This window comes from Nycticebus coucang, chromosome 18 (genome assembly GCF_027406575.1).
Source record: "Nycticebus coucang isolate mNycCou1 chromosome 18, mNycCou1.pri, whole genome shotgun sequence".
Taxonomy (NCBI): domain Eukaryota; kingdom Metazoa; phylum Chordata; class Mammalia; order Primates; family Lorisidae; genus Nycticebus; species Nycticebus coucang.
The window spans coordinates 65,692,602-65,706,502 of NC_069797.1; the positions used below are offsets into that span (position 1 = coordinate 65,692,602).

Below are 13,901 nucleotides of genomic sequence, written 5' to 3' on the forward strand. Positions count from 1 at the left end.
CGGGACGCGGGCTGAGCCTTGGTGCCTTGTACCTCCAGCGCACTGGGTGGCAGCTGCGCGACTCAGTGAGCCCCCCTGCATGAGTCCCGCAAACCCGTGCGGCGTTCGCGGTTCCTGCCGCCTGGGTTTGCCACCCGGTTGGGACTCGGCAGGTGGACCAGGGAGGGCGCACTTACCCCTGCCGCGGACTCTCCCGGGGACCCTCCCCCGAGCCCTGGCGCGCCTCCGCGCCCCGCCCCGAGCCGGCAGCCAGCGCCCCCGAGTTACCTGCCCCTGGAAGTCACAGTCCACAGCCCGGACTCTAACAGGGTGGATCCGGCGGAGCCCGCATTCCTAGGGGAGGGGTCCCCCCACCTAGGGGGTCGCGGATCAAGTTACCGGGCGAGAGGAGGAGGCAGCGGGAGGCCGAGTAAACAAGGGTAAAAAGTTGCATTTGGCTTTTTTTTTTCTTCCTTTCTTTTTTAAAAAATATCGTGCTTCGACGCTAGTTGACTCGGGGACACGGCGTCGGCCCAGTTCCCGGGGCCCGACGGCCCCGGACCGCTGTGCCGGGGTAGAGGCACATTTCTGCCTCCGCATGCGGGAGTGATGGGCAGGGCGTCTGGGCTCCCGGTGCCCTGTGCCGGGCCGACGGCGACACCAGGCTGCTCCGGCGCGGGAAGCGCGGCCGCAGGAGCCCGCCTCCGTGCACCGGGATGTGGAGCAAAACGCTCACATCCATGCGCATAAATAAATCAATGAGCAACTCTCCGCTGCCAGCGGCAGGGAAACCTCGGACTGATTAAACGCAGACATGGGGTGCTTGCCAGGGCAGGAGGGCGGCGGGGCAAAAGGAACCAGCGTGGAGGCCGGCGGTAGGGGGAAGGGAGGCCAGCGCCAGGAGAAAAGGGGAAAAACCCAAAGCCACATTTAAAAAGCAGGGTTGGAATTTAAATGCCAACAGCCGGGAGGAGGGAAGGGGGCCGGGCTGTGGGCGCCGGGGCCGGCGGGCCACCCGGGGCAACTTTCCGGGCGGGAGGCGCGGCCGGAGGGGGCGGCGCCGGCGGCGGGAGGCGGGAGTCGGGGACCGAGGGGGAGTCACTTTAAAGGCTCTTTCTTACCCATAATGCTTTGTGGGGACGTTGACAAGTGGATCCAAGATGGCGTAGAAAGTAATGACAGGTAAGTCCTGACTTCCCCCTCCTCTGCTGCTAGGGCCGCTCCGTGAGCTGCCGGAGCCTTTCGGGGAGGGGACCCGACTCCCCTCTGGTATCCCGGGTTCCGAGCAGGGCGGTCCCGGGGCGGGCTGGGGTCCCGGACGGCCCGCGGCGGGGCCTGGGAAGCGGGTGCTCTTCGAGGCGAGGCCCGGACGCTGGGGCTGTTTACAGCTTCTTCCCCTTGTCGGTCCCCTTCCCCTCCGCAGGGGGCCGCAGCGCCCTGGGCCCAGGCCGTGGAGGGGGCCTTGCAGGCCGGGGCCGGGAGCCTGCGGGAGATTTCTCCAGCCTTGGGCGCTCGAGGAGGGGAAGTCGAGCCTCCTTGCACGATCCCCTCCTCCGGGTCGCGGCTGGGGGTGGGGAACATGCGGGCCTCCCACGCCCCGCTCGATTCCCCCCTTGGGACTCGGACTTCTAGCGCTTGGGGCGGGGGCCAGCGGGTGGGCTTCGGGAAAAGTGGGTCGGGGTGCGCCCCCTCCCTCCCCCGCTGAGGGCACTCTGCTAAGATTCACTTTCTTCCCCCCTTTCCCCGCCCCCTCCTCGGAAATGCTCTTTGGCCCACAAGCACATCAACAAAAATACAGACAGACAGTCTCTTCCTGGAGATTCCTTTAAGGTCTCCTTTTCAAGGGCTCGGAGACTACATTCTGAACGTAGAGAACTTTGATTCCTCTCCCCCAAATTACTTGAGCCCTCTGCACCCTTACCTTTGCTGAAGATCCTTCAGACAGGGTTGGAAACCTGGGTTTTCTGATTCTTCTCAGATTGGGATCGTCACGTTTTGTTTGCAACTCAAAAATTGTTATGCCTTCTCCCTCCCAACTTACACTTTTCACACAAAGCATTAATATAATAAAAAGTATAACTCCAGAGACGGTGGATTCCTGGAGTGGGGTAAGGAGGGAGCTGTTTGTTCTTAATTTTGCCCTCTCTTAAACTCATGTTAATGAAGTTTCTTCTCCTTCATTTCTCTTTCTTTTGAAAGTAAGGTCAGTCAGTGCTGAAAAAGGTGACTTTATTTTTTGGGACAGAGTCTCACTTTGTCACCTTCGGTAGAATGCCCAGGTGTCACAGCAACCTCAAACTCTGGGGCACAAGCGATTCTCTTGCCTCAGCCTCCCAAGTAGCTGGGACTACAGGCGCCTGCTGCAATGCCTGGCTATTTTTGAGAGAGGGGTCTGCTTCTTGCTCAGACTGGTCTCCCAACTCATAAACTCAGGCAAGCCACCCGCCTTGGCCTCCCAAAGTGTTGGGATTACAGGCGTGAGGCAAGCCACCTTTCCTTGGCCCCAAAGATGACTATTATATTTTTGATTTTAAGAGCATTTTTTTTCTATTTTAAGGTAAAAGAAATAGACATTTGCAGTGCTGCACACCGTACCATGGTAACTTTTTCCATTTGGAATTTAGCTGCCCTTTCACCTCAGGTTGATAAAGTGTTTGCTCCTGATAAAGTTTATTACTGCTTATTATATAGACACATTTTACTTTTCTATTTGTCTCAGGAATTGGATGAAGTAATTGATCACTAATGAACTACAGTGCTGGTGAGATGTGTAAGGTGAGCCTTCAGTTAAAAATGATTTCCCTTTTTCCATTTATTTTAACAAACTCTAAAGGGTGAGGCTGAAACTAATTCGATGGGGCCATCTTTATTGTCCAAATATATCAGTCAAATGGGTATGGGCAGGGCTGGGTTTAGAAAGGAAAAATTTGTCCAGTGTACTAATCTTTTTAGTGGCTCCAACACACTCAAAAATAGTGGAACTTATCCAGAGAATGTTATTTGCAGCTATTCTTGATCATTATCTTCACCAGGAGTAATTATAGTTTTCCTATTCAAATTTTCTTGTGTAACTTTAATTGGATGTCTTCATTTTATCTGTGTTTGGGTGCCTCTCACTCCACATTTAGTATTAGGGTGTGTGCATTTTGTGTGTCCATGGTTTGTGCTACTTTTGTAAAGTACACCCTTTCCATTGGAAATAATCATTTTAGGCATATTACTCACTCCTGCTTTCATTTTCTGAAAAATAGAGTAATATTTGTCTCTAATAACTATTTTGAAATAAAAATGAGGGTGTTGAGTTCTGTTTAGCTTATTAGGGATGAGACTAGTTTGCCTTTTGTGTGTTTGATCACAGGTGGTGTGTGAATTGAAAGTGTTCTGTTTAATTTGTAATGCTTTGGATTTAAAAGATATTATTGATACGTTTATGAATAGTTAGTATTCTATGGTAGGGAGAGGGAGGAAAGTTTGCTAATTTTGCATTTTTTACAAGCAGTTCTCTCAACTTTAAACATATTTTACCATGATTTCTTTGTATGTAAAATGTAAGTAATTATGGCTAATTAATTCCCCTTTAACACACGTTTGTCTCTGGATTTTGAAATCCTCTCACAATCATTTCATATCTGTCACGACATCTGTTTAAGAAGAATGAACTGTACTTTATTTTTTTTTCTAGATTGAGGGATGTAATTGACATTTGCCTTAAAAAAAAAAAAAAAAAACTTGGGGAAGGAAGGTGGATATAAACCAAAATTCTTTTGTAAGTTCACATACCACATTTGCTTGTGTTTGAGACTAAGCAGTGCTTGTGTGTATTACATATAATTGTTATTTTTATTTTTGACGTAGCAAATGTGAATTTAAAAATTTATTTTCCGTTTGCAAGTAGAGGCATATTCATGCCTGAGACCTCCTAATTTGAACTTTTTATTTTTTGAAAACTACAGATAACTTTGTGAAGAGGAACCAGTGATCTTTTTTTTTTTTTTTTTTTTGCTGATGGAGATATTCATTTATAGTCTAAAATTGAATATTAAGTAGGTTTTGTTTGTTTTTTTTTTTTTCTGCGGCAGAGTCTCACTTTGTCACCCTTTGGTAGAGTGCGATGGCATCATAGCTTACAGCAACCTCAAACTTTTGGACTCAGGTGATCCTCTTGCCTCAGTTTTTCATTTATTAGTAGAGACAGGGTCTCACTCTTGCTCAGGCTGGTCTCAAACTTGTGAGCTCAAGTGATCTGCCTATCTTGGCCTCCTAGAGTACTAGAATTACAGATGTGAGCCACTGTGCCCAGCTTAGAAGTAGGAAATCTTATTTTGAGACAGAATCTCACTATGTTGCCCTTGGTGGAGTGCTGTGGTGTCATAGCTCACAGCAACCTCCAACTCTTAGGCTTAAGCAGTTCTCTTGCTTCAGCCTCCAAAGTAGCTGAGAGTACAGGCACCTGCCACAGTGCCCAGCTATTTTTTTGTTGAAGTTGTCATTGTTTTTAGCAGGCCTGGGCTGGGTTCGAACCTGCCTGCCTCAGTGTATGTGACTGGCGCCTAACCACTGAGCCATGAGTACCCAGCCAGAAGTAGGTAATCTTATATGACTAGTGTTGTTTGGCCTGAATTATATTAAGACATTTTCCACAGTTTTCACACATGTAGACCATGTGAAGTATTTGTATTCATTTTAAAGTGGAGTTAGTGGTTGGCCACCAAACAACTTGTTACACAGTCTGTGTCTTTGAGCTGAATAAAGACAGCTTTTTTAATCTGTCCTTTAAAGCTAGGACATCATTTTTAGGTAAGGCTGTAGTATTTGGGAGTTACTACTGCCATCTGGTAAACGAGTTTTGCAATTGTTAGGAAGACTTTATTTTCTAGTATTAAATATACAAATACATTGTCTTAAAGTCAAGTCTGTATATATTTATGGATTGTCCACTTTTCACTGGAGAGAGCAGTGATACCAAAACAACAATTCCTACCTAAAGGCCTTGTATAATTTCAAAATCTACAGCATATTCATGAAAGGCTAAGAATAGTACAGAGGGACATACAAGTAAGTAGACCAGATCTTATAAATGTGTCTATATTCTCTGTTTAAGCAGTAGGCTTGGCATTAATATCGAATGTAGATAAGTCTATAATTGTTTGTCAGACTATATATAAGATCCAAGTACAGGCCTAGTACAAGAAATAAGGTCTGTTGCCTGTTCTAATATATCAAAGATTTTGGGCCAAGTTTATCAATAGTAATCTAAGACAGGGAGAAGAACTATTTAAAAAATTATAAATTGTTAGGGTTAGTATTTATTTATTTATTTATTTTTGTGAGACAGAGTCTCAAGCTGTTGCTCTGGGTAGAGTGCTGTGGTGTCACAGCTCACAGCAACCTCGAACTCTTGGGCTTAAACGATTCTCTTGCCTCAGCCTCCCTAGTAGCGAGGACTACAGGTGCCTGCCATAACACCCAGCTATTTTTTTGTTGCAGTTGTCATTGTTGTTTAGCTGGCCCGGCTGGCTGGGTTCGAACCCGCCAGCCTGGGTGTATGTGGTCGGTGCCCTACCCACTGAGCTACCAGTGCTGACCTGCAATGTTTTCTAGAAGAGAAGTGTGTGGAGAGTGCAGTCACACCAGTTTATGGTTCATTTCAATTGATGAGTGTAGTCAGATTATTTCTATAGCATTGAACAAAAGAAGCATAAAACACAGTGGTCTTATTACTTTGAGGGTGGCTGGGATAATACTTTTGAGTCATCCCAAGTCTAATAGAGTTATTATTTGTCTTTCTAAAAATATTTATGGAAATAACATGAAGATGGGGGCTCAGTGCCATTGCTCAGTGGTTAGGGCGCTGGCCACATACAACAGGACTAGTAAACAATAGTGACAACTGCAACCAAAAAATAGCTGGGAGTTGTGGCGGGAGCCTGTAGTCGCAGCTACTCAGGAGGCTGAGGCAAGAGAATCACTTAAGCCCAAGAGTTGGAGGTTGCTGTGAGCTATGATGCCCGGGCACTCTACCCAGGGTGACATACGCAACACAGTGAGACTCTCTTGCAAAGAAGAAACAACCTGAAGCCTTTTTATTTAAGTGTGTAATATAATAATTATTTTGTTAAGCTGTCAATTATCTAAGAGAAATTGAAAGTTTTTAACTTAATACCAACAGTCTTACCAACTTGTTTATTCCTGTAAATTGTACTAGGTCAGTTTCTCCAAATAAGTGCAGAAAGTTGTCTGGTAAAACCAGAGCTTATATATTTATCTTGCTTTTGAACAAAAAAGAACCTAATTTATCATAAAATGATTTGTCAGAGAGTGCATGGCATATTTTTGAGCAAACCATTCTCAAGTGTGAATGTTTGTAATTTTTATTATTTATGTGCCATATTTTAGGTGTTCTTGGCACAGCTGAATTTGCCTTTTTGCTTGAAAGTTCTCCTTGTGGTGGTGAAAATACTCCAGTTAACATGGTCTTCCTGTCAGTAGGCGATATGTTTAGTAAAGTTTTACAAATCACTTTTATGCAAAACTCGTGCATGTTTATAATAAACAAATTTTGAGCAATACTTAGGCATATAAAGTAAAAAAAGGTAACAACAAGACCTTTTCTTCCCTCCTTCCTCCATCTTTAGCCCTGCTTCTCCGAGCTGACTGTGGTAAACAGCTGGGTGTCATTTAGCTTTTGGAAGATTTTTCTCTTCTTGAGATATTCTGGCAGTAGTGATAGTAGAGTGAGACATCAGGAGAGGCTTGGTCATTGAACCAGAGTCTGGGAGTTGTGCAGGGGCTGTTCTGTTCTTATTTCCTGTGATGTTAAGTAATAGTGATAATCTTAAACTGCTATCAGTGTCAGATAACTTTAATCCAATTATGAGTTAAACACTAAAACAGTTAATTCTCTTGTTATGTTGGTAGAATTTTGATTTGCTGATCTTCTAAGAAAATATTTGTGAATTGAACTCATATAGTCTTAGGACTGGGGCTGGATAATCATGGTAACAAGTTACCTTCTGTTGAATTTTTTGATAAGCTGCATATTGTATTTACAATGGGCATTTTATAACTCATTACCTCCTTTAATTTGCATAACACCTCACAAGATAGTTTTTATTTCCATTTTGCAAAGGAGGAAACTTAAATGTGAACTACCTAATGTAATATCACAAGACCCCTAAAAAGAGGGGCTGGTGTTCTTTCTGGAAAGCCAGTGCTCTGCTACTTCTAGCTACTCTAAGCGACTTCTTTTCCAGATAAGGAAATTTAGTTTTGGAGAAATTAAGTAACCTATCCAAGGTCACGCAGCTCAGTAGTAGCAACATTAAACCATCCTTTTTTATCTGTCGACGCTTATCTCAGGACTGTTGGTCCAGTGCTGGTTGTGCTACATTGTATTGAACCCCTATGGACCAAAAGACCATATACTGTGAATATTGGACGCAAATGCTTCAGAACTGATGAATCAGTGAATGGTGATTTCCAGTATGTATTAAAAGATTTCCTTTTCTCTCTTTCAGAAATTATAAAGAGCTCTGATGGGCTATTTGGGTGATACCCAGTGCAGTGAACTGCAGGTAAGCAAGGTTTAGGAGATCCTTGTTTAGAAAATAGGAACTTGGTAATGCCTGAAAAAGAGATAAAGGAGACTTGATCTAGACAGAAAGGATGATGTGGGACAGGGTGGAGTGATGAAGGGTGTTGTGAAACGGTGGTAACCTGAAGAGGCAGGTCTTAACTGAGCTGGTTACTTTTGGAATAGACTGGGTGATGCACAGACTCTGAAGAGACTCTGCCTGCTGGCTTTGTGAGACTAGTTTGTTTGAAGAGATGTGAGGGTAGGTTAATCTTCCACTTCTGTTCAGAATGATGAGTAACTGCGTAGGGGCTCAACTTGTCTGCATGTGATTGGAATTTGAGAGATCCTTCAGTTTTTGTGTCCACATTCTTGAGTGGTAGTCACCCTGTGCTCCGATGAACTTGGTTAGGTGTTGAATTATTTTTCCCGTTACCAGCAATGTGTAGGTAGGGTCCTAAGTGACTTTATAGGTCTGTATTTTTGTATTCTAAACATATCAATAGAAACAAAAGGTTGAGTTTTTCCCCTAATGGTTGTACTCCTTCCATCTGTACTATTAGTCCTTCAGATTATCTTTTGCTGAAATGCTTGCTAATTAAGGACAATTTAGTCTTGAGTATTTTGTAATTTCACAATAATTAATCTTTTTGGTCCATTAAAGTATCTTAGTCTTTCGTTATTAAACTTAGAAAATGTTAACACTACAGACAAAAAAATTAGAAGACTTTTAATATTGTCCTTGTGAGATATCAGTGCTAAAATTTTTTGATACATTTTCAGTACTAGTCTTTTGTTAGACATCTTCATCTACAGAAGGTTTCAGCTCTTAGTAAAGTCACTTGCGATCCTGCTTTTTGAACTCTGTCTGGGTAAGATTTACAAGATTATCCCCTAGCTGCTTTTTACTTGCTTGGTTTAAGCTAGAGTTTTTAGTTTTGTGTTTTTTGTAGTTTAAAAAAAAAAAGAAAGAAAAAACAGTTTTTAGTTTTTTTTTTTTTTCCTTTTAACTGTACCAGGTCTCTTGGCCCCTAGTTCTTTGATTTATCTGTAAGTCCGTAACTGCCTTTTAACTGATAAAGTCTACTGCTGAGTCTGCAAATTGGCCTTGAGAATCTGAGAGCCTTTAATGTGGAAATACTATATATACTTTTAGGGTTTGCAGTAAAATTTGGCTTGGCTGCTTGCTAATTGTTAAATTAATATATGGTGATAGAGGTTCTTTGTTTCTTGAGTATATGCTTGTTTTGCATGATTTGCTCCCCATAGGTTCATGGGGATTATCAGAAAACCAATAGAGGCAGTTTGCTCGTCCTTGAAAAACGCGGGTCAGGGGTCTTCACAGGTTATCATGATCCAAGAGAGCATGGAAACTCACAGTCAAGATCAAAGTGAGCAGTAGAAGGAAGGGGTGATTCTCTACTTGAGACTTTCAGCTTGTGTCTTGGAACCCTTCTGTTTCTTTTGTCTAGTGGAACTGACTTTCTTAATGGTGAATGAATTGATATTAAATAAATTGTGCAATGTTGGGTTATTACTCTAAAATGATTGATTTTCCTTTTGGCATTCCATTTTGAAGTATATATATATATTCACTTTTAATTATGGCACATAATTTGATTTTTTTTTTTTTTTTTTTTTTTTTTTGTAGAGACAGAGTCTCACTGTACCGCCCTCGGGTAGAGTGCCGTGGCGTCACACGGCTCACAGCAACCTCTAACTCTTGGGCTTACGCGATTCTCTTGCCTCAGCCTCCCAAGCAGCTGGAACTACAGGCGCCAGCCACAACGCCCGGCTATTTTTTTTTTTGTTGCAGTTTGGCCGGGGCTGGGTTTGAACCCGCCACCCTCGGCATATGGGGCCGGCGCCCCACTCACTGAGCCACAGGAGCGCCCCCTGATTTTTTTAATTTACTAGATTATGAAACATTTTCACATTACAGATTTCATATGATATTTAAGAAATAGAGTTTGACTCTGTTATTCAGGCTAGAGTGCAGTGACAGGATCATACCTCACTGTAGCCTTGAACTCCTGGGCTTAAGCAATCCTCCTACCTCAGCTTCCTGTGTAGCTGAGATTGCAGGCATGCATGCACCACTATGCTTGGCTAATTAAAAAAAAATTTTTGGACTCGGCACCCGTACTCAGTGGTTAGGGCGCCTGCCGTGTAAAACGGGGCAGGCGGGTTCGAAACTAGCCCGGGCCTGCTAAACAACAATGACATCTGCAACAACAACAGAAAACTAGCTGGGCGTTGTGACGGGTGCCTATAGTCTCAGCTACTTGGGCGGCTGAGGCAAGAGAATTGCTTGAACCTAAGAGTTTGAGGTTGCTGTGAGCTATGATGTCACAGCACTCTACCGAGGGCAATGAAGTGAAACTCTGTTAAAAAAAAAATTCATTTCTCCCTCAAATTCTTTGTGACTTTAATTGTGTACATGACTCTTGCATTTCTTTGTTAGGTAATATTGAATTTAACTGTTTGAGTCTCTTCATGGTAAATTGTTTATTCATATCTTTTGCTGCTTTATACAAATAACTATTGTGGGCTTTGGATGGTAAGGCTAAAAATAGGTAATTATTAAAAAGATAACCAGAACTTTAGTAATAAGAAGAGTATGGTCTACATGGTAAGTGATCTTGGGGATAGCAGTTGAAGGGGAACAGATGGATTATTCCATGATTCGATTCAGCAAGTATTTGTTGGGCATCCATTGAGTACCTCTGTGTCCTCTGGGTGGTTCTAATTCATCATCGTGGTATGTACGGGGGTTAAAACAGGAGACTGCTTGAGATTGAGTCTTGACCAATTGGAGATTCTGGCTTGGAGAGCTGAGAAGACCTCCACTATTAGTCCATCTTTAATTCACTCCTGGCATACCAGTGTGCCATGGCATGCTCTTTTTTTTTGTAGAGACAAAGTCTCACTTTATGGCCCTGGGTAGAGGCTGTGGCCTCACACAGCTCACAGCAACCTCCAACTCCTGGGCTTAAGCGATTCTCCTGCCTCAGCCTCCCGAGTAGCTGGGACTACAGGTGCCCGCCACAACGCCCGGCTATTTTTTTGTTGCAGTTTGGCCGGGGCTGGGTTTGAACCTGCCACCCTCGGCATATGGGGCCGGCGCCCTGCTCACTGAGCCACAGGCGCTGCCCCATGGCACGCTCTTTGAGAAACTTTGTTCTGAGGGATACAAGGATGACTGAAACATTACACCTATTGATATGGAACTAATCATCTAGTATAAAGAATAGGGGTAGCAAAAAATGAAAGGGCTGATAGAAATTTGATAGGTGCTATAAAAGGGGTCCATAGGGGTGCTGGGGGATTAAGTGGAGGGAGTGATACTGCCCCCTTGGGGATATCAGGAAACACTTCAACTGAAGAGGTGGCTATTTCAGAGTCTCACTTTGAGTACTATGGCATCATAGCTCACAGCAACCTCAAAGTTTTGGACTCAACCAATTCTCTTGCCTCAGCCTCCCAAGTAGCTGGGACTACAGGCGCCTGTCACAACACCCAGCTATTTTTTTAGAGATGAGGTCTCACTCTGGCTCCAGCAATCCACAGGCCTCGGCCTCCCAGAGTACTTGGATTACAGGTGTGAGCCACCTGGTCGGGCCAAGAGGTGGCATTTAAATCATACTCCCATGAATGAAGATGAGAAGCACTAGAAAGAAGATGGCATTCTAGGAGGTCTGGGGGTTGTGTTAGAAATGTGGTCGATGTTAGGAAACTGTGTATCCAAATGAAGGAACATAATGGAAGGTGAGGCTGTCAATAGATCAGGACTGGGTTTTGGAGGATGTTAAATGTCAGATTAAGGACAAGTATGATGGATTGTAGGGAGGAGAATTTAGAAACAGGCACTTTAGTTGGGTTCACAGTAACAGTTTAAGTGAAGGGCTGATGAAGGCTTGAGTTGAGTTGGTGGCTTTGGAAAGGAGGTGATAGATTCAAGAGATATTTTGGAGGTTGAATGGTAAGAAGATGTAGTGACCGATTAAGTGTGTTAGAGTGGAGGTGGGGAACAGTTTTTTTTTTTTTTGAGACAGAGTTTTTATGTTGCCCTTGGTAGAGTGCTGTAGTGACACAGCTCACAGCAACTTCAGACTCTTGGGCTTAAGCTATTCTCTTGCCTCAGCCAGCCTCCCAAGTAGCTGGGACTACAGGAGCCCGCCACAATGCCTGGCTATTTTTTTGTTGTAGCTGTTATTGTGGTTTGGCAGGCCTGACCCGGGTTGGAACCTGCCAGCCCCAGTGTATGTGGCCGGCACCCTAGCTGCTGAGCTACAGGCACCAAGCCAATTATATTTTATTTTAGAGACAGAGTCTCATCTCACTCTTTTGCTGAGGCAGGAGTGCTATGGTGTCATCATAGCTCACAGCAACCTCAAATTCCTGGGCTCAAGCAATCCTCCTGCCTCAGCCTCCCCAGTAGCTGGGACTACAGGTGCCTGCCACAATGCCTGGCTATTTTTTGTTGCAGTTGCCATTGTTGTTTAGCTGCCCCAGGCTGGGTTCAAACCTGCCACTCTCGGTGTTATGTGGCTGGCGCCGTAACTGCTGTGCTATGGGCACCAAGCCAGGGGAACAGTTTTATATTTCAAGGTGTAGATAAGGTTGTGGTTTTTTTATCATTGGGTGGCTGGAAGAATGGGACACCAAGAATAGGGAAGTCAGGGGGAAGAAGTCTTAGGAGTTAAGAATAAAGGTGAGCTTGTTTTTTTTTTTTTTTTTTTGTAGAGTTTAAGGAGCTAGTAGAAAGTTGAAATCAGAATTTTAATACTAGAAGGAACATTAGAGATTTACTGGGACAACAGCAAAGGAACTTTGGGGTCCAGAGGGTGCAGAAATCAGAAATCAGTGAAATTAATTAATCATTTAATTAAATCATTAATCCCACAGTTAATTAGAGCACAGCCAAGGTGAAAGCTTCCAGATTCCTAGTCCAGGACTTTCTTCTCTGTCTCACACTGAGAAATGTTAAGGGGTAGCTGTGGTATTTCCTTACCCAGGAAGCAGTGCTCTGTAGAGAGCTGAAGTGGCAGAGTTTGTGTTGGGGATTGAGGACTTTATTTTTTAATTTATATATATATATATATATTTTTTTTTTTTTGAGACAGTGTCTCACTCTGTACCCCTGGGTAGAGTGCCATAGCTCACAGCAACTTCAAACTCTTGGGCTCAGTAGTTCCTCTTGCCTCAGCCTCCTAAGTAGCTGGGACTGCAGGCGCCCACCACAACGCCTGGAGTCTCCCTCTTGCTCAGGCTGGTGTCAAACTCCTGAGCTCTAGCATCCACTTGCCTTGACCTACCAGAGTGCTGGATTATAGGCGGGAGTCACCCTAGCCCAAGCTGGCCTAAAAAGTTTTTACTATGGAAATATTCAGACATACAAAGAGTATAATCTATCCCTATGTACTCACTGTCCAACTTCAATAGCTGTCAATATTTCAGGTGTTTCTTCTCTTCACATCAATTACACTGAAGCAAATGGTGAAGCCAAAGTAATATGGTGACTTTAAACATTGCCTGTTTGCAAGTAAGGAGAATTGAAGGGTTTTATGGGATGTGTTCTTGGGTCTCTGCATGGGGTCCAGAATGAAGAGAAATAGAATTAACTCCCAAATTACTGTGCTGCTTCAACTTTGTCTTTTTTTTTTTTTTTTTTGGTCTCTGAGCAAATTAACTTGAGTCTTGTGTCTTTTTGTTTTCCATGACAATGAAATTTGTCAGTTGTTGAAAATTATACAGATAATAGAAAAACTGTAGTCCCATCACCCAGAGATATCTTTTATTTTTGTAATGAACTTTTAATTTCAGGATAATTTTAGACATACAAAAAAATTGCAAAAGAAGGTCAGAGTTCTAATATAATCTTTACTCAGTTTCCCCCATTGTTGACATCTTATATTTCCATGGCACTTTTGTCAAATCTAAGAAACCATCATTGTTACTTTACTATTAACTAGTTTTCAGACTTTATTTGGATGTCACCAGTTTTTCCACTAATGTCCTTATTCTGTTACAGAATATATTCAGAATCTTACGTTGAATGGAATTATCATGTCTTCTTGGTCTTTTCTGGGCTGTGATAGTTTCTTGTTTTTCATGGTAGTTTTTTTTTTTTTTTTTGAGATAGAGTCTTGTTTTGTCACTGTTGGTGGAGTACCCTTGCGTCACAGCTCATAGCAACATCCAGCTCCTGGGCTTAAGTGATTCTTTGGCCTCAGCCTTCCAGGTAGCTGGGACTATAGGCGCCTGCCGTAACGCCCGACTATTTTTTGAGATGGGGTCTTGCTCTTGCTCAGGCTGGTCTTGAACCCATGAGTTCATCCACCCACCC

At 43.6% G+C, this 13,901-nt stretch overlaps 1 protein-coding gene across 4 annotated transcripts in view; it reads left to right on the forward strand.

Annotated features, from left to right (window-relative positions):
• The first annotated feature begins 312 nt into the window (after positions 1-312).
• Positions 313-13,901, forward strand: part of HELZ (helicase with zinc finger) — a 174,138-nt gene continuing 160,549 nt past the window's right edge. For 2 of the 4 annotated variants that reach the window (XM_053568793.1, XM_053568792.1), the window contains exons 1-3: positions 1,122-1,161; positions 2,699-2,754; positions 7,497-7,553. The gene's annotated coding sequence lies outside the window, so the exon portion shown is untranslated. Of the gene's footprint in view, positions 420-1,112; positions 1,162-2,698; positions 2,755-7,496; positions 7,554-13,901 lie in introns of those variants that run through there. The other 2 variants (XM_053568791.1, XM_053568790.1) reach the window with 2 other exon arrangements.